Below are 19,964 nucleotides of genomic sequence, written 5' to 3'. Positions count from 1 at the left end.
GTGTCAGGATCTTGTGGGGGGCTGCTCTTTTGAGAGAGCTGAGCCCCTACTCCCTGAGAGTCAGGATACGGGGAAGAAACCCTCAGAGGGGCATGGTAAGCCCTTCCCCCTGCCTCCCCTGTGCCAGGATCTGACAGGCCTCTGCCTATCTAAGCGGATTTGACCCCCACTTCCTGCCCCCTCATGTAAGCTGGAGTCTGGGTGAGGCCTTGCCATTCTGGGGGTGCCTTGTCCCTCTGGGAGGTCAGAGCCCCACTCCCTGCCTTCCATGGGAGCCAGCATCTGGCAAAGCCCTGCCCTCTGGGTAGGAAGCTAAGGACAGGCATGCTGGGAGCATGCATCAAGAGTATACTGCTACTGAGAAGTTGAGAACAGGCAAGCTTGCTGCACATCACAGGTTTCTCATCACTGGGGAGATAGAGATGGGAACATCCACAGAGATGACTGAAGCCGTTGACATCTCAGAACTATTGTTTCTGGCTATATTCATCTGCATGTGGTGTTCTTGTTCAGCCAAGACAATCTCAGAAATGAATGGGCCACTTCACACCCCTTGCAGCCTCATATACTTTCAGGATTATTCTGTGCTGGATCTGGAGATACCAAAATTGTTGCTGATGATTAAATTTCATACAATATTATAGCAAAGTACCAGCTCAGCTGTAGTTAAGATTTAGAAGAGTTTTCTGTTTAAAGGACAACTTTTCTAAGTGCTCTACAAGCCCCACACATTCCTGAATTGTCTTGAAATCTGCTGTGCCTCATGGGAGTGTAGGGTAGAGAAGAGAGAAGATGGGAGTGGTGACAGGGAACTTGGAGGATTAGAGGAGGTATGTCAGCCCTGAATTCTCCCCTTCTGTGTGAGCTGAGATCTGGGGGAGCCTTTCTGCTGGGGGCTCTCCCTGACTCCTGTATGTCCTGAGATCTATGAGACCCTGCCCTTATCAGGTTGTTTGAACTCCTCTCCTTTGCCCATACGTCAGCCAGGATCTGGGAGGCACAAGAATGAGGACATCCTAAGCCAACACGTTTAAACATCTGAAATCCAGGAAATAAATAGCTACGGTGCACATCATTCCTCTGGGAGAGGGAAATTGGCCAGAGTGTATAGGGGAGGGTTCTGGTTTCAAAATGAGGGGGTGGGGAGCCTGAGGAAGTTGGCTGAGGCAGAGGCAGGAGTCCCAGCTGGGGACCGGTAGTGGAAGTGAGGGGCCCAGATCAGTGTGCAGTTCAGGCTACATAACCAAGGTGTACAACCTTCCAGTAAACTACCACCTATGATATGAGTATGCAGCAGCATAGGGCAGGAGACAGCACAAGAGCAAGTTCTTACATGCTAATGGCTTTTACAATACCAATGAATGGCTTAATGGGACAGGAAGAGGAGGGCGAGCCAGAAATGTATGTTTCACCCTTCCTGAGCCAAAATGTTACTGGGAATGGTGGGGGAGAGGACTGGAGAAGAAGAGACACACCAGTTTTCTCTCATGTGCTAAGTTACTATAAGTGTCATGCAATAGAACTGCTATGATTTGGGGACATAGACCATGTCTGGGATTTCTCTCACTGACCCTTCACACACTCCCAACATCTCAAAACATAATCATAATCCCCATCTATGATGACAAAAAGTACTGGGGGTTGGGGATGGCAATTAGGAATCACCCAGCACTTGTGCACCTTAGTGGGGAGACCATTGGACTGAGAGTATTAATAGCTCTGCCACTGGCCTGCTGGGTGAACCTGGGCAAGTCACTTCACTCCTCTGAGACTCAATTTCCCATCTGAAAATGGTATAATGATGTAAAGATCTTTGAGATCCACTGACGAAAAAGTCTTTTTGTTATTACCTAGCCATAGCATTGTATCAACTGCAAACCTAAGTGAGAACTACAAATGCCTAAATAACCACTCTTACCAACAAAATTTCTTGCTGTTAAAAAAACCCCCACAACAACCCCCCACCCCTAGGTAATTCATTGACAAAAAAGAAAACAAAAAAAACACTTTGTTAATGCAGAACTAAGGTTGCCCAGACGCATCTCATACCCTTCCAGCACATCAAGTTTAGCAAAGCTCTGACCTCTGAAAACTAGAAAATACAACTTTAACTTTGCTTTTGTTGAGCAATGGGTCAATATGCCCACAGTACACATACTTATTACTCGTGTGGGGTTCTGTGCCACTGTGTGTGCGCAGAATTCATGTCCCTCACAGATTTCTTTGCTTCCCTGAAGAAAAATGACTTTCTGACAGAGAAGCAAAGAGAAGCTGCAATGGCAGTCACGCACCCTTCCCTAGCTGCACGGGTACATAGTTTCATGCACCCGGAGCAGTTGGCGGAGAGGTAAATCACTGCAGGGCTGGGGACACCCCAGCCAGTGGCTCCTACCCTGAGCCGGGAACTGCTGCTAGTCCCGGCTGGGATGGCAGCAGGAGAGTCTGGGTCTTCCTTTTCCTCTGCAAGGAGTGGCTGGGGCTGTGTCAGACCCACCCCCAGAAACCTCCCCCAGCTGCAGAAGCTCAGCATCCTCCCCTGCTTCCTGCCCCATTGCTCCTCAGCTGCGGGGGGAGGGGGTCACTGTACGGCAAGCTGCTCCCTCATCCACCCAACTTCTGTGCATCTGGACTCCCATACCTAGACACACCTGGCAAGCCTCACCCTGTACACCAGAATCTCTCTAGCCATCCATACCCAAACCCCACCCACTGTACCTCAAACTGTGCATCTGGAGCTCCCCTACACCCAGTCCACCCCCTACTGAGTTTCCTGAACTCAAATCCCCACCCTGATGAGCTCCACCCCCTTGCACCACCTTAGCCCCCACATCCAGACCACCAGACCACCACGCCCCACTCCTGCAGCACCAGAGCCCCCTGCCGAGACCCCCACACCCAGACCCCTCTGCTGAGCCCCAACCACCTTCACCTGGAAGCCACTGCAGAGTCCCACTGCCCCTGCACCTTAACCCCCCACCCCCAACGCATACAGCTAGTCATAAACCCCATTCCGCAGCATAATCCAGTTTCATGGACCTCAGATAAGGGCCTTGGCTACACTGGCGCTTTACAGCGCTGCAACTTTCTCGCTCAGGGGTGTGAAAAAACCACCCCCCTGAGCGCTGCAAGATATAGCGCTGTAAAGCCTCAGTGTAAACAGTGCTGCACCACTGGGAGCACAGCTCCCAGCGCTGCAAGCTAATCCTCATAGGGAGGTGGAGTACGTGCAGCGCTGGGAGAGCTCTCTCCCAGCGCTGGCGCTGCGACCGCACTCACACTTCAAAGCACTGCCGCGGCAGCGCTCCCGTGGCAGCGCTTTGAAGTTTCGAGTGTAGCCAAGCCCAAGGAGAGTGAAAAGAACTGCAGGGAGGATATGGGTTGTAAGAGAGAGAAGTTAGATAGGAGAGGACCCTCTTTCTATCATGAGGGATCTAGACAGATTATGTGCAGTGCTAGGGAGGAGCTGAGGATCATGGTATATGTATGTACCAGGGACATAGGGAAAGGAAGAAGAGAGGTCCTGGAGGTCAAGTTTAGGTCGGTAGGTAAGAGATTAACGTACAGGACCAACACAGCAGCATTTTCTGAAATGCTTCCAGTTTCACATGCAGGACCAGCGAGGCAGAACTGCAGAGTCTCAATCTGTTAATGAGATGATGGTGTAGGGAGGAGGGTTTTAGGTTTATTAGGAAGTGGGGAACTTTTTGGGGAAGGAGAAGTCTATACTGGAAGGATGGCTTCCACTTAAACCAAAACGGAACCAGACTGCTGACATGTAAAATTTAAGAAGTTGTAGAGGATTTTTTAAACTAAGGGCTGGGTGAAAACTGACAAGGGAACAGATTATCCCCCCAGCCCCAAGGGATGAATTTATTACTATATTCCAGTAAAGAGGATAAGAAAGATGTTAAGAACATAAGAACGGCCATACCGGATCAGACCAAAGGTCCATCTAGCCCAGTATCTGTCTACCGACAGTGGCCAATGCCACGTGCCCCAGAGGGGGTGAAGCTAACAGGCAATGATCAAGTGATCTCTCTCCTGCTATCCATCTCCATCCTCTGATGAACAGAGGCTAGAGACACCATTCTTTACCCTTCCTGGTTAATAGCCATTTATGGACTTAGCCACCATGAATTTATCCAGTTCTCTTTTAAACATTGTTATAGTTCCAGCCTTCACAACCTCCTCAGGTAAGGAGTTCCACAAGCTGACTGTGCGTTGTGTGAAGAAGAACTTCCTTTTATTTGTTTTAAACTTGCTACCTATTAATTTCATTTGGTGACCCCTAGTTCTTGTATTATGGGAATAAGTAAATAACTTTTCCTTATCCACTTTCTCCACATCACTCATGATTTTATAGACCTCTATCATATCGCCCTTTAGTCTCCTCTTTTTCAAGCTGATGAGGCCTAGCCTCTTTAATCTTTCCTGGTATGGGACCCTCTCCAAACCCCTAATCATTTTAGTTGCCCTTTTCTGAACTTTTTCTAGTGCCGATATATCTTTTTTGAGGTGAGGAGACCACATCTGTACACAGTATTCAAGATGTGGGCATACCATGGATTTATATAAGGGCAATAATATATTCTCAGTCTTATTCTCTATCCCCTTTTTAATGATTCCTAACATCTTGTTTGCTTTTTTGACCGCCTCTGCACACTGAATGGACATCTTCAGAGAACTATCCACGATGATGCCAAGATCTTTTTCCTGACTTGTTGTAGCTAAATTAGCCCGCATCATATTGTATGTATAGTTGGAGTTATTTTTTCCAATGTGCATTACTTTACATTTATCCACATTTCAATTTCATTTCCCACTTTGTTGCCCAATCATTTAGTTTTGTGAGATCTTTTTGAAGATCTTCACAATCTGCTTTGGTCTTAACTATCTTGAGAAGTTTATTATCATCTGCAAACTTTTCCACCTCACTGTTTACCCCCTTCTCCAGATCATTTATGAATAAATTAAATAGGACTGGTCCTAGGACTGACCCTCGGGGAACACCACTAGTTACTCCTCTCCATTCTGAGAATTTACCATTAATTCCTATCCTTTGTTCCCTGTCTTTTAGCCAGTTCTCAATCCATGAAAGGACCTTCCCTTTTATCCCATGACAGCTTAATTTACGTAAGAGCCTTTGGTGAGTGACCTTCTCAAAGGCTTCCTGGAAATCTAAGTACACTATGTCCACTGGATCCCCCTTGTCCACAGGTTTGTTAACTCCTTCAAAGAACTCTAATAGATTAGTAAGACACGATTTCCCTTTACAGAAACCATGTTGACTATTGCTCAACAGTTTATGTTTTTCTATGTGTCTGACAATTTTATTCTTAACTATTGTTTCAACTAATTTGCCCGGTACCGATGTTAGACTTACCGGTCTGTAATTGCTGGGATCACCTCTAGAGCCCTTTTTAAATATTGGCGTTACATTAGCTAACTTCCAGTCATTGGGTACAGAAGCCAATTTAAAGGACAGGTTACAAACCTTAGTTAATAGTTCCGCAACTTCATATTTGAGTTCTTTCAGAACTCTTGGGTGAATGCCATCTGGTCCCGGAGACTTGTTAATGTTGAGTTTATCAATTCATTCCAAAACCTCCTCTAGTGACACTTCAATCTGTGACAGTTCCTCAGATTTGTCACCTACAAAAGCCGGCTCAGGTTTGGGAATCTCCCTAACATCCTCAGCCATGAAGACTGAAGCAAAGAATCCATTTAGTTTCTCCGCAATGACTTTATCGTCTTTAAGAGCTCCTTTTGTATTTCGATCGTCAAGGGGCCCCACTGGTTGTTTAGCAGGTTTCCTGCTTCTGATGTACTTAAAAAATATTTTGTTATTACCTCTGGAGTTTTTGGCTAGCCGTTCTTCAAACTCCTCCTTGGCTTTTCTTATTACACTCTTCCACTTAAGCTGACAGCGTTTGTGCTCCTTTCTATTTGCCTCACTAGGATTTGACTTTCACTTTTTAAAGGAAATCTTTTTCTCTCACACTGCTTCTTTTACATGGTTGTTAAGCCACAGTGGCTCTCTTTTAGTTCTTTTACTGTGTTTCTTAATTTGGGGTATACGTTGAAATTGGGCCTCTATTATGGTGTCTTTAAAAAGGGCCCATGCAACTTGCAGGGATTTCACTTTAGTCACTGTACCTTTTAACTTTTGTTTGACTAACCTCCTCATTTTTGTATAGTTCCCCCTTTTGAAATTAAATGCCACAGTGTTGGACTGTTGAGGTGTTCTTCCCACCACAGGGATGTTGAATGTTATTGTATTATGGTCACTATTTCCATGCGGTCCTGCTCTCGTTACCTCTTGAACCAGCTCCTGCACGCCACTCAGGATTAAATCTAGAGTTGCCTCTCCCCTTGTGGGTTCCCGTACCAGCTGCTCCATGAAGCAGTCATTTAAAGTATCGAGAAATTTCATCTCTGCATTTCGTCCTGAAGTGAAATGTTCCCAGTCAATATGGGGATAACTGAAATTCCCCACTATTATTGGGTTCTTAATTTTGATAGCCTCTCTAATTTCCCTTAGCATAGACTCAGACTCATAGACTTTAGGGTCAGAAGGGACCAACATGGTCATCTAGTCTGACCTCCTGCACAAAGCAGGCCACAGAACCCAACCCATCCACTTCTATAACAAACCCCTAACCTATGTCCGAGTTATTGAAGTCTTCAAATTGTGGTTTGAAGACCTCAAGCTGCAGAGAATCCACCAGCAAGTGACCCATGCCCCACGCTGCAGAGGAAGGCAAAAAACCTCCAGTGTCTCTGCCAATCTTCCCCGGAGGAAAATTCCTTCCCGACCCCAAATATGGCGATCAGCTAAACCCTGAGCATGTGGGCAAGACTCACCAGCCAGTACTCAGGAAAGAATTCTCTGCAGTAACTCAGATCCCATCCCATCCAACATCCCATCACAGACCACTGGGCATACTTATCTGCTGATAATCAAAGATCAATTGCCAAAATTAAGCTATCCCATCATACCATCACTTCCATAAACTTATCAAGCTTCGTCTTAAAGCCAGATATGTCTTTTGCCCCCACTACTCCCCTTGAGAGGCTGTTCCAGAACTTCACTCCTCTAATGGTTAGAAACCTTCGTCTAATTTCAAGTCTAAACTTCCTAGTGTCCAGTTTGTACCCATTTGTTCTTGTGTCCACATTGGTACTAAGCTTAAATAATTCCTCTCCCTCCCTAATATTAATCCCTCTGATATATTTATAAAGAGCAAGCATATCCCCCCTTAGCCTTCTTTTGGCTAGGCTAAACAAGCCAAGCTCTTTGAGTCTCCTTTCATAAGACAGGTTTTCCATTCCTCGGATCATCCTAGCAGCCCGTCTCTGAACCTGTTCCAGTTTGAATTCATCCTTCTTAAACATGGGAGACCAGAACTGCACACAGTATTCCAGATGAGGTCTCACCAGTGCCTTATATAACAGTACTAACACCTCCTTATCTTTGCTGGAAATACCTCGCCTGATGCATCCTAAAACTGCATTAGCTTTTTTAATGGCCATATCACATTGGCGGCTCATAGTCATCCTGTGATCAACCAATACTCCAAGGTTGTTCTCCTCCTCTGTTGCTTCCAACGGATGTGTCCCCAATGTATATCTAAAATTCTTATTATTAATCCCTAAGTGCATGACCTTGCACTTTTCACTATTAAATTCCATCCTATTACTATTACTCCAGTTTACAAGGTCATCCAGATCTTCCTGTATGATATTCCGGTCCTTCTCTGTGTTAGCAATACCTCCCAGCTTTGTGTCATCCGCAAACTTTATTAGCACATTCCTGCTTTTTGTGCCAAGGTCAGTAATAAAAAGGTTAAATAAGATTGGTCCCAAAACTGATCCTTGAGGAACTCCACTAGTAACCTCCTTCCAGCCTGACCGTTCACCCTTCAGTACGACCCGTTGGAGTCTCCCCTTTAACCAGTTCCTTATCCACCTTTCAATTTTCATATTGATCCCCATCTTTTCCAATTTAACTAATAATTCCCCATGTGGAACCATGTCAAATGCCTTACTGAAATTGAGGTAAATTAGATCTACTGCATTTCCTTTGTCTAAATAATCTGTCACCTTCTCAAAGAAGGAGATCAGGTTGGTTTGGCACGATCTACCTTTTGTAAAACCATGTTGTAACTTGTCCCAATTACCATTGACCTCAATGTCCTTAACTACTTCCTCCTTCAAAATTTTTTCCAAGACCTTACATACTACAGATGTCAAACTAACAGGCCTATAGTTACTCGGATCACTTTTTTTCCCTTTCTTAAAGATAGGAACTATGTTAGCAATTCTCCAGTCGTACAGTACAACCCCCAAGTTTACCGATTCATTGAAAATTCTTGCTAACGGGCTTGCAATTTCATGCGCCAGTTCCTTTAATATTCTTGGATGAAGATTATCTGGGCCCTCTGATTTTGTCCCATTAAGCTGTTCAAGTTTGGCTTCTACCTCAGATGTGGTAATATCCACCTCCATATCCTCATTCCCGTTTGTCATCCTTCCATTATCCCTAAGCTCCTCATTAGCCTTGTTAAAGACTGAGGCAAAGTACTTATTTAGATATTGGGCCATGCCTAGGTTATCCTTAACCTCCATTCCATCCTCAGTGTTTAGCGGTCCCACTTCTTCTTTCTTTGTTTTCTTCTTATTTATATGGCTATAGAACCTTTTACTATTGGTTTTAATTCCCTTTGCAAGGTCCAACTCTACATGGCTTTTAGCCTTTCTCACTTTATCCCTACATGTTCTGACCTCACTAAGGTAGCTTTCCATGCTAATCCCACCATTCTTCCACTTCTTGTAGGCTTTCTGCTTTTTCTTAATCATCTCTCTGAGATGCTTGCTCATCCAGCTTGGTCTACAACTCCTGCCTATGGTTCTTCAACCATTTCAACATCACTATTACTGTCCTGGTCAGGTGGTCGATAATAGATCCCTAATGTTATATTTTTATTAGAGCATGACATTTCTATCCATAGCGATTCTATGGAACATGTGGATTCGCTTAAGATTTTTACTTCATTTTGAATCTACATTTTCTTTCACATATAGTGCCACTCCTCCCCCTGCACGACCTGTTCTGTCCTTCCGATATATTTTGTACCCCAGAATGATTGTGTCTCATTGATTGCTCTCAGTCCACCAGGTTTCTGTGATGCCTATTATATCAATATCCTCCTTTATCACAAGGCACTCTAGTTCACCCATCTTATTATTTAGACTTCTAGCATTTGTGTACAAGCACTTTAAAAACTTGTCCCTGTTTGTCTGCCCTTTTCTGATGCGCCAGATTCTTTTTTATGTGACTGTTTATCATCTGATCCGGCCCTTACATTATCCTCTTCTGTCTTCTGTTCCTGACTATAACCTGGAGATTCTCTATCATCAGACTCTCCCCAAGAGAAGTCTGTGTCCAATCCACATGCTCCTCTGCAGCAGTCGGCTTTCCCCCATCTCCTAGTTTAAAAACTGCTCTACAACCTTTTTAATGTTTAGTGCCAGCAGCCTGGTTCCACTTTGGTTTAGGTGGAGCCCATCTCTCCTGTACAGGCTCCTCCCATCCCAAAAGTTTCCCCAGTTCCTAAAGAACGTAAACCCCTCCTCTCTACACCGTCGTCTCATCCACCCATTGAGACTCTGAAGCTCTGCCTGCCTACCTGGCCCTGCGTGTGGAACTGGGAGCATTTCTGAGAATGCCACCATAGAGGTCCTGGATTTCAGTCTCTTCCCTAGCAGCTTAAATTTGGCTTCCAGGACATCTCTCCTACCCTTCCCTATGTCATTGGTACCTACATGTACCACGACCACCGGCTCCTTCCCAGCACTACACATAAGTCTGTCTAGATGCCTCGAGAGATCTGCAACCTTCGCACCAGGCAGGCAAGTCACCATACGGTTCTCCCAGTCATCACAAACACAGCTATCTACATTTCTAATGATCGAATCTCTCATTACTAACACCTGCCTTTTCTAGCAACTGGAGTTCCCTCCCCCAGAGAGGTAACCTCAGTGCGAGAGGCAACCCCAGCACCATCTGGAAGGAAGGTCCCAACTATGGGAAGGTTTCCCTCTGCTTCCATTGACTGCTCTGCTTCCCTGGGCCTTTCTTCCTCCTCAACAGCATACAGACTGTCTGAGTGGAGGTGGGACAATTCTACAGTGTCCTTGAAAGCCTGATCAATATACCTCTCTGCCTCTCTTAGCTCCTCCAGTTCCGCCACCCTGGCCTCCAAAGTCCGTACGTGGTCTCTGAGGGCCAGGAGCTCCTTGCACCGATTGCACACATACGCCACCCGACCACAAGGCAGGTAATCATACATGCTACTCAGTGCAGTAAACTGGATAGCCCCCACTCTGCTGCTGGACTTCTGCCTGCATTGTCTCCTAGTTAATGAAAGGGTGGGTTTAAAGAAAGGGGTTTTGGAATATGGTTTGGAGTATAGGTTTTAAGGGGACTACAGGGGAACAGGTAGGACCAACAAGGGACCCCCGCTCCCTTCCCACTTCCCTTCCAAACTCCCTTGCGAAACTCCCTGTTAGCAGCCCCTGGTCGCAAGCTCCCTGGTCACTTGTGCGTGGCTTTATAGAGCCCTGGCCTGAGTGAATGCCCGCCCACTGATTAAGGCTCAGCCAATTACCAGAGGCTTCGAGCTTTCAAACCTTCCTTTGAAGCTCACGGCCTCCAACTGCCAGCCACAGCACACGGTCCTTCAAACAACCAACCAAACAAATGAAACTACAGGTAAAGTACAGGTAGGAGCTAGTGAGGAAGAATCAAACATAAGAATCCTAGTTAAATGTGTCAAATATCAGAAGAGTAGCAGTGTTAGTCTGGATCTGTAAAAGCAGCAAAGAGTTCTGTGGCACCTTATAGACTAACAAACATATTGGAGCATGAGCTTTCGTGGGTGAATACCCACTTCATCGGATGCATGTAGTGGAAATTTCCAGGGGCAGGTATAAATATGCAAGCAAGAATCAGGCTAGAGATAACGAGGTTAGTTCAATCAGGGAGGATGAGGACATCTTCTAGCAGTTGAGGTGTGAACACCAAGGGAGGAGAAACTGCTTTTGTAGTTGGCTAGCTGTTCACAATCTTTGTTTAATCCTGAGCTGATGGTGTCAAATTTGCAGATGAACTGAAGCTCAGAAGTTTCTCTTTGAAGTCTGGTCCTGAAAGTTTTTTTGCTGCAGGATGGCTACCTTTAAATCTGTTATTGTGTGTCCAGGGAGACTGAAGTGTTCTCTTACAGGTTTTCGTATACTGCCATTCCTAATATCTGATTTGTACCCATTTATCCTTTTACGTAGGGACTGTCCAGTTTGGCTGTGTAGTGAGCAGGTGTGGCTCCCTGCTGCCCCGGATGGACGGAGCTAGGGAGCTCTGAGCCCACCCCTCAGAGGGTCAGGCAGCGACCCAGAAGTATAAAGGCTCACTCTCAGAGCTCAGTAGGGCCCCAGCTGCCGGAGAGACCAGATGTCTCTAGCCTAGCCTGTGACTGAGAAAACCCCATGGCCCAAGGCGGCTGGCCAGGCCTGCCCTGCGCCCGCTATCCAGAGGAGCTGCCCTAAGCCTGCTATCCGGAGGAGCTGCCGGACCTGCCCAGTGCTTGTTACCCGGAGGAGTTGCTGGGCCTGCCGATCACACCCTGCCCCGAAGAACCCATGGTCCTGGATCCCCCAGAGGCCAACGCCAGGACCCAGGTATGCCCCGAGGGGGAGTGTGGAAGTAGCCTGGGGGCAGCTGACCCCAGTCTGGCTGCAACACTGCCAGAGCCCATGTCAGTGTGTTACAGCCAGGATCCCCACTGACTAAGCAGTGGGTCTTCTGCCGCTGCTAGGGTCCCAGGTTGGGACACAGTGGAGTGGGAGGGCCTGCGTCCCCCCTGCCACCTAACTCGTGGGTGGCAGACTCCCCCTCGCCCAGGCCTGAGGAGGCTTGCGCCTATTGCTATTGCTCAGCCCTGTCTTAGGGCTCCTGACTCAGCATTTGTTGCCCACCCTGACTTAGGGCCTGGGCTTAATACTCTTGTACTTACTGCTCAGCCCTGCCTGAGGGTCTGAGCTCCTGACTCAGCGTTTGTTGCCCTGCCCTAACCTAAGGCCTGGGCTTATTGCTACTGTTTATAGTGCTAGGGCTCAACCCCGGCCCAAGGGCCTGAGCACCTGACCCAGTGTTGCCCTGCCCAGACCTAAGGCCTGGGCTTACAGTATTCGTTTTGATTACAGCAAGGGCTGCTGAGGGAGACCTCGCGGCCAGACTAATTCCCCAACATCAACTGTGTAGTGAGCCGGTGTGGTTTCCCGCCGCCCCGAAGAGGGTCGAGCCCCAGCGAACCCTTGTACAGGCCAATGTACATAGCAGAGGGGCATTGCTGGCACATGATGGCCTATATTACATTGGTGGATGTGCAGGTGAATGGACTGGTGATGGTGTGACTGATCTAGTTAGGTCCTGTGATGCTGTCGCTGGTGTATATATATGGGCAGAGTTGGCATCGAGGTTTGTTGCATGGATTGGTTCCTGAGTTAGAGTTATTATGGTGTGGTGTATGGTTGCTGGTGAGAATATACTTCAGGTTGGCGGGTTGTCTGTGGGCGAAGACTGGCCTACCTCCCAAGGCTTGTGAAAGTGAGGGATCGTTGTCCAGGATGGGTTGTAGATCCCTGATGATGAGTTGGAGGGGTTTTAGCTGGGGACTGTATGTGATGGTCAGTGGAGTTCTGTTCGTTTCTTTCTTGGACTTGTCTTGCAGGAGGCTTCTGGGTACACGTCTGGCTCTGTTGATTTGTTTCCTTATTTCCTTTTGTGGGTATCGTAGTTTTGAGAATGCTTGGTAAAGATTTTGTAGGTGTTGGTCTCTGTCTGAGGGGTTGGAGCAGATGCAGTTGTACCTCAGTGCTTGGCTATAGACAACGGATCGTGTGGTGCGTCAGGGATGGAAGTTAAATGTAACACCTGAAGCTAAACAACTGAATACTGACAAAATGTACAAGTGCTTGTATACAAATGCTAGAAGTCTAAATACTAAGAGAGGTGTACAATGCCTAGTATTAAATAAGGATATTGATATAATAGGCATCATGAAACTTTGGAGGAAGGAGGAGACATAGTAATAACAGAGTACAAAATATATAGGAATGACAGAGTAGGTCACGCTAATGAGGGTGTGGCATTATATGCGAAAGAAATCAGAGTCAAATAAAATTAAAAATCTTAAATTCATCAGACTGGGTCATAAATCCCTATGAATAGAAATTCCATGCTTGAATAATAAAGAGTACAGCAGTAGGAATGTACTACGAACTATATGACAGAGATGGTGATTGTGAAATGCTCAGGGAGATCAGAGATGATAGAAAAAAAAAAGAGCACTCAATAATAATGGGGGATTTCAACTATCCCCATATTGACTGGGTATGTGTCACTACAGGAAGAGATGTAGAGATAAAATTTCTAGACACCATAAATGACTTCTTCTTCGAGCAGCTTGTCCTGGAACCCAAAAGGGGAGAGAAAAATCTTGATCTGGTCCTACGTGAAACATAGAATTTGATCCAAGAGGTGAGTATAGCTGAACTGCTTGGCCACAGTGAATTTAATTAAATTTAACATCCTTGTCGAGGGGAAAATGCTGAGGAAACCCATCACAGCAGCATTTTACTTCAAAAAGGAGGAACAACACAAAAATGAGGAAAATTAGTTAAACAGAAATTAAAGTAACAGTCACAAGGGTGAAATGTCTAGAAACTATTAAAAAACACCATAATAGAGGCTCAAACTAGAAGTACACCCCAAATTTTAAAAACAAAAACCACACACACATTAGGAGGACCAGAAAAATGCAACCATGGCTAAATAGCAGAATAAGAGAGACGGTTAGAGGCAAAAAGGCATCCTTTAAAAATTAGAAGTCAATTCCTCGAGAGAAAAATAGAAAGAAGTATAAACTTTGGCAGGCCAAGTGTAAAAGTACAATAAGGCAGTCCAAGAAAGAATGTGAACTAGCTAAAGACACAAAAACTGACAGTATTTGTTTTTTAATTTCATCAGAAGCAAGAAACCTGACCATTGAATAGAATAATAGAATCTCAGGGCTGGAACGGACCTCAGGAGGTCATCTAGTCCAAACCCCTGCTCAAAACAGGATCAATCCTCAAATAAATCATCCCAGCCAGGGCTTTGTCAAGCCAGACCTTAAAAACCTCTAAGGAAGGAGATTCCACCACCTCCCTAGGTAACCCATTCCAGTGCTTCACCACTCTCCTAGTGAAAAAGGTTTTCCTAATATCCAACCTAAACCTCCCACACTGAAACGTGAGACCATTACTCCTTGTTCTGTCATCAGGTACCACTGAGAACAGTCTAGATCCATTCTCTTTGGAATCCCCTTTCAGGTAGTTGAAAGCAGCTATCAAATCCCCCTTCATTCTTCTTTTCTGCAGACTAAACAATCCCAGTTTTCTCAGCCTCTCCTTACAAGTCATGTGCTCCAGCCCCCTAATCAGTTTTGTTGCCCTCTGCTGGACTCTTTCCAATTTTTCCACATTCTTCTTGTACTGTGCGGCCCAAAACTGGACACAGTACTCCAGATGAGACCTCACCAATGTCAAATAAAGGGGAATGATCATGTCCCTCGATCTGCTGGCAATGCCCCTACTTATACAGCCCAAAATGCCGTTAGCCTTCTTGGCAACAAGGGCATGCTGTTGACTCAGATCTAGCTTCTCGTCAACTGTAACCCCTACGTCCTTTTCTGCGGAACTGCTTCCTAGCGACTTGGTCCCTAGTTTGTAGTAGTGCATGGGATTCTTCCGTCCTAAGTGCACGACTCTGCACTTGTCCTTGCTGAACCTCATCAGATTCCTTTGGGCCCAATCCTCTAATTTGTCTAGGTCCCTCTGTATCCTATCCCTTCCAGCATATCTACCACTCCTCCCAGTTTAGCGTCATCTGTATACTTGCTGAGGGTGCAATCCATGCCATCCTCCAGATCATTAATGAAGATATTGAACAAAACCAGCCCCTGGACCAACCCTTGACTTTAGCAAAGCTTTTGACACGGTCTCGCACAGTATTCTTGCTAGCAAGTTAAAGATGTGTGCGCTGAATGAATGGACTACAAGGTGGATAGAAAGCTGGCTAGATCATTGGGCTCAACGGGTAGTGATCAATGGCTCCATGACTGCTTGGCAGCCAGTATCAAGCCCATCACAGGGTTCTCCCTCAGCTACCTGGCGTGCCGCACTGCCTTGCTTCCATTACCTCACCATCATAAATATGCCAAGGGTGTTTCCCTTTCACCAAGGGTACCTTTCATTCCACAACTATTTTTCAAACAGGCCAAGTCACAAGCAAATTGCAGCAGAAACTCTCCACACAACTTCTCTTCTTCACACAGATCACTCCTAAGCTTCTCTCTCTGCTTCTTGTTCCTACCAATTGTATCAACAGCTTGGTAATTACCACCCAGGTGCTCATAATCCCCCAACAGAAAAGTAGTTAACTGTTTCCAGACTTCTCTGTGCTGCAGCAATGTCAGTGATCAGGGTGCTGCTGCTAGTATTCAGTCAAACAGTTAGTGGACAATGAAGTGCTGAAGATGCACTCAAGGAAGACAAGGTCATTATAGATAAGGTACATGAATATTTTACATCAGTCTTTACTGCAGAGGATTCTTTTTAGGAGATAAATCTGAGGAACAGTCCCAGATTGAAGTGTCAATAAGGAGGTTTTGGAACAAACTGTTTAATTTAAGAGTAATAAGTCACCAGGGCCACATGGTATTCACCCAAGAGTTCTGAAGGAACTCAAATATGAAACTCCATAATTACTAACATTGTATCAGCTGACTGGAGGATAGCTAACATAATGCCAAGTTTTAAAAAAAGGCTTCAGAAGCGATCCTGACAATTACAGGCTGGTAAGTCTAACTTCTGTGCTAGACAAATCAGCTAAAAGAATAGAAAAGAACAGGAAGGCTCAGTGGGACCCCAAGCACATCAGATGGCACCCTGGAAGAGGGGTCCAACTCATCACAGTGGTGCAGCGAGCAGAGTCGTGTGCACAGCTTATAGCTCTGAGACACTGGTGGTGATTTTAACTGTGTCGGACAGGGAACAGACAAAGTGATTGATATGACTGGAGGATTGCTAATGTAGTTCCTATTTTTAAGAAAGGGAATAAGAGTGATCCGGGTAATTATAGGCCTGTTAGCTTGACGTCTGTAGTATGTAAGGTCTTGGAAAAAATTTTAAGGGAGAAAGTCGTTAAGGACATAGAGGTCAATGGTAATTGTGACGAATTGCAACACGGATTTACTAAAGGTAGATCGTGCCAAACCAATCTGATCTCCTTCTTTGAGAAGGTGACGGATTACTTAGATAAAGGAAATGCGGTAGATATAATTTACCTAGATTTCAGTAAGGCGTTCGACACGGTTCCGCACACGGAGCTGTTAGTTAAATTGGAAAAGCTGGGAGTGAATATGAAAGTTGTAAGGTGGATAAGGAACTGGTTAAAGGGGAGACTCCAGAGGGTCGTATTGAAAGGTGAACTGTCGGACTGGAAGGAGGTCACCAGTGGAGTCCCTCAAGGATCGGTTTTGGGACCGATCTTATTTAACCTTTTTATTACTGACCTTGGCACAAAGAGCGGGAATGTGCTAATAAAGTTTGCGGATGACACGAAGCTGGGGGTATTGCTAACACGGAGAAGGACAGGGATACTATTCAGGAAGATCTGAACCACCTTGTAAACTGGAGTAATAGAAATAGGATGAAATACAATAGTGAAAAGTGCAAGGTCATGCATTTAGGAATTAATAATAAGAATTTTGGATATACGTTGGGGGCGCATCAGTTGGAAGCGACGGAGGAAGAGAAGGACCTTGGGGTACTGGTTGATAGCAGGATGACTATGAGTCGCCAATGTGATACGGCTGTTAAAAAAGCAAATGCGATTTTGGGATGCATCAGGCGGGGTATTTCCTGCAAGGATAAGGATGTGTTAGTACCGTTGTATACGGCGTTGGTGAGACCCCATCTGGAATACTGTGTGCAGTTCTGGTGTCCCATGTTCAAGAAGGATGAATTCAAACTGGAACAGGTTCAGAGACGGGCTACGAGGATGATCCGAGGAATGGAAAAACTGCCTTATGAAAGGAGACTCAAAGAGCTTGGCTTGTTTAGCCTGGCCAAAAGAAGGCTGAGGGGGGATATGCTCGCCCTATATAAATATATCAAGGGGGTTAACGTTAGGGAGGGAGAGGAATTATTTAAGTTTAGTACTAATGTAGCCACGAGGACGAATGGGTATAAACTGGATATTAGGAAGTTTAGACTTGAAATTAGACGAAGGTTTCTGACCATTAGGGGAGTGAAGTTCTGGAATAGCCTTCCGAGGGAAGTAGTGGGGGCAAAAGACTTTCCTGGCTTTAAGACAAAGCTTGATAAGTATATGGAGGGGATGTTATGATAGGATCGTTAATTTGGGCAATTGATCTTGAATTACCACCAGACAGGTCTGCTCAATGGTCTGCGGGGAGATGTTGCATGCGATGGGTACTGAGTTGCTGCGGAGAATTCCTTCTTGGGTGCTAGCTGGTGACTCTTGCCCACATGCTCAGGGTTTAGCTGATCGCCATATTTGGGGTCGGGAAGGAATTTTCCTCCAGGGCGGATTGGCAGGTGCCCTGGAGGTTTTTCGCCTTCCCCTGCAGCGTGGGGCACGGGTCGCTTGCTGGTGGTGTCTCTGCAGCTTGAGGTCTTCAAACCATTTTTGAGGATTTCAATAACTCGGTCCTGGGATAGGAGTTGTTATAAAATTGGATGGGTGGGGTTCTGTGGCCTGCCTTGTGCAGGAGGTCAGACTAGATGATCAGATTGGTCCCTTCTGACCTATGAGTCTATGAGTCTATGAGTCTATGATTACTGGTTTGTTATTTTCTGTTTGCTTATTTCGGGCAAGGGAAGTAGGGGCACAAAAGTAGGAAAATGAGTGCAAGTGAAGCTACCAAAAAGTTGGAGCTATACAGATTGCAGACAGAAGAAAGCAAAAAAGAATGCAAAAGATATGGAATTCCAGGAAGCAGAGGAGGCCAGACAAAAAGCAGCCCAAGAGAGGGCCATGGAAACCCAGAAGCTAGCCATGGAACTGAGACAGCTAGAGGCTGATAAAGAAAGTGAAGCCTGGAAGCTAGCAATGGAGGAGTGTAACAACTCTGTATCTCAGGGGAACACCCTGCACCCCCATGTTCATCCTTATAATATGATTGTGTGGTATCCAGTGCAAAGTCTGTTATGTCGGGTGTCTTTGGAAGGCTCATGGTGCACTAAGCATTGTTGTTTATAGAGTTATGAGACTGAAAATGTGTCCTCATGGCTTAAAACAAGCCCAGACAAAACTCCCCAGGAACAGAGGGGTGGTTCACACCTCATCAGGACATGTATGGGACAAACCCAGCCCAGTCTCACAGGAACAAAGGACACTGGTCTAGGCAGCAACAAAGGATCTGTTGGACTCTCGAGTAAGTCACCTCCCTTCCCTTGGTCAATCAGGGACTACGATGAGGTAATGATCACCTGACCCTGAAGGAGGGGCGGGGAGACAATGCCAAGAGGGAATAAAGAACGTGATAAAAGGGAGAGACATTTGCCAGGCTCTTCCTCTCTCTTCCACCTCCATCTACAGACATCACTACCAAGCGACTGAAGCGCTGATCAAAGGGGAGAACCAGGCTGAAGGGCAACCAGCCAACCTGTGGTGAGAATCATCTAAGTTTGTAAGGGCACTGAAAGTGTTATGATCAGCTTAGACTGTGTTTTGCTTTTATTTTTTTTTGGATCAAATCTGACTTGTTGTGCTTTGACTTATAATCACTTAAAATCTATCTTTTGCAGTAAACAAATTTATTTGTTTATTCTACCTGAAGCAGTGCATTTGGTTTGAAGCATGTCAGAGACTCCCCTTGGGATAACAAACCTGGAACATATCAATTTCTTTATTAAACTGATGAACTCATATAGGCTTGCAGCGTCCAGCGGGCATAACTGGACCCTGCAAGACAGAGATTCATAGGGTTGTGTGTGGGACCGGAGATAATGGCTAGTGTCACTTGGTTGCACAATCCAAGCAGCGGCTGGCCAAAAGTGCCCACTCACATAGCTGGGAGCAGCTTACATCCAGAGGCTGTGTGTGAACATCCCAGGAGTGGGGGTTCTCACAGCAGAGTAGGTAAGGCTGGCTCCCAGAGTCAAGGATTGAAGTGGCATAGCAGATGACCAGTCCAGATAACACCAGGGGAACGTCACAAGGAGAAAGAAAAAGAGAAAAAGCATGAACTGGCCTTAATGGAATGGAGGAAACAGAACCCCACACACAGATGGGAGCGATTGTGTCCTGCATACAGCGAGTTTGGGGACATTACTGAATATTTCATCACCTTTGAGAGGCTGTGTGTGCTTCATGAGATTCCTGAGGATCAACAGATGACCATCTTGGTTGCAAAGTTCTCTGTAAGAGCTCTGGAAATATTCAATAAAATGTCAATTGATGATTCAAATTATGGTAAATTTAAGGAATTGGTTGTAAAACAGTTTCAGATTACACCTGAAACTTACAGAGTAAAATTTAGAACCTTGAAGAGAGGGGCTGGATTGAGTAATGTGGCATATGTAAATTAAATGGGAGATTCATTGGATAAGTGGGTAAGGGGAAAAGGTATTTCAAGCTTTAAAGAAATTTGTGATTTGGTGGCTCAGGAACAGCTCCTGAATATGTCTAATGATGATGTAAAACAGTGTTTATGAGATAAAAAGGTAAAAATGGTAAAAGAGCTTGCAACTTTTGCTGATGAATTTGAACAATCCCAAGCATCTATTAGGTATCGATCACAGGCAGAGGGGTTTAAGTTTGTTGGGAAGCAGACTTC

General features: G+C 45.6%; 2 protein-coding genes across 2 annotated transcripts in view; both read right to left on the bottom strand.

Moving 5' to 3' along the window:
- The window catches only part of ABCC2 (ATP binding cassette subfamily C member 2), a 529,482-nt gene that overhangs the window by 209,160 nt on the left and 300,358 nt on the right, over positions 1-19,964 (bottom strand). The gene's annotated exons all lie outside the window — the stretch shown is intronic.
- TCTN3 (tectonic family member 3) overlaps positions 1-19,964 on the bottom strand; it is a gene marked incomplete at its 5' end in the record, with an annotated part of 100,548 nt that overhangs the window by 59,548 nt on the left and 21,036 nt on the right. The gene's annotated exons all lie outside the window — the stretch shown is intronic.

The sequence above is a fragment of the Gopherus flavomarginatus genome, chromosome 6, assembly GCF_025201925.1.
Source record: "Gopherus flavomarginatus isolate rGopFla2 chromosome 6, rGopFla2.mat.asm, whole genome shotgun sequence".
Lineage (NCBI taxonomy): Eukaryota > Metazoa > Chordata > Testudines > Testudinidae > Gopherus > Gopherus flavomarginatus.
Note: the sequence above shows the minus strand (reverse complement) of the source record. Positions and strands in the feature narration are given on the sequence as shown.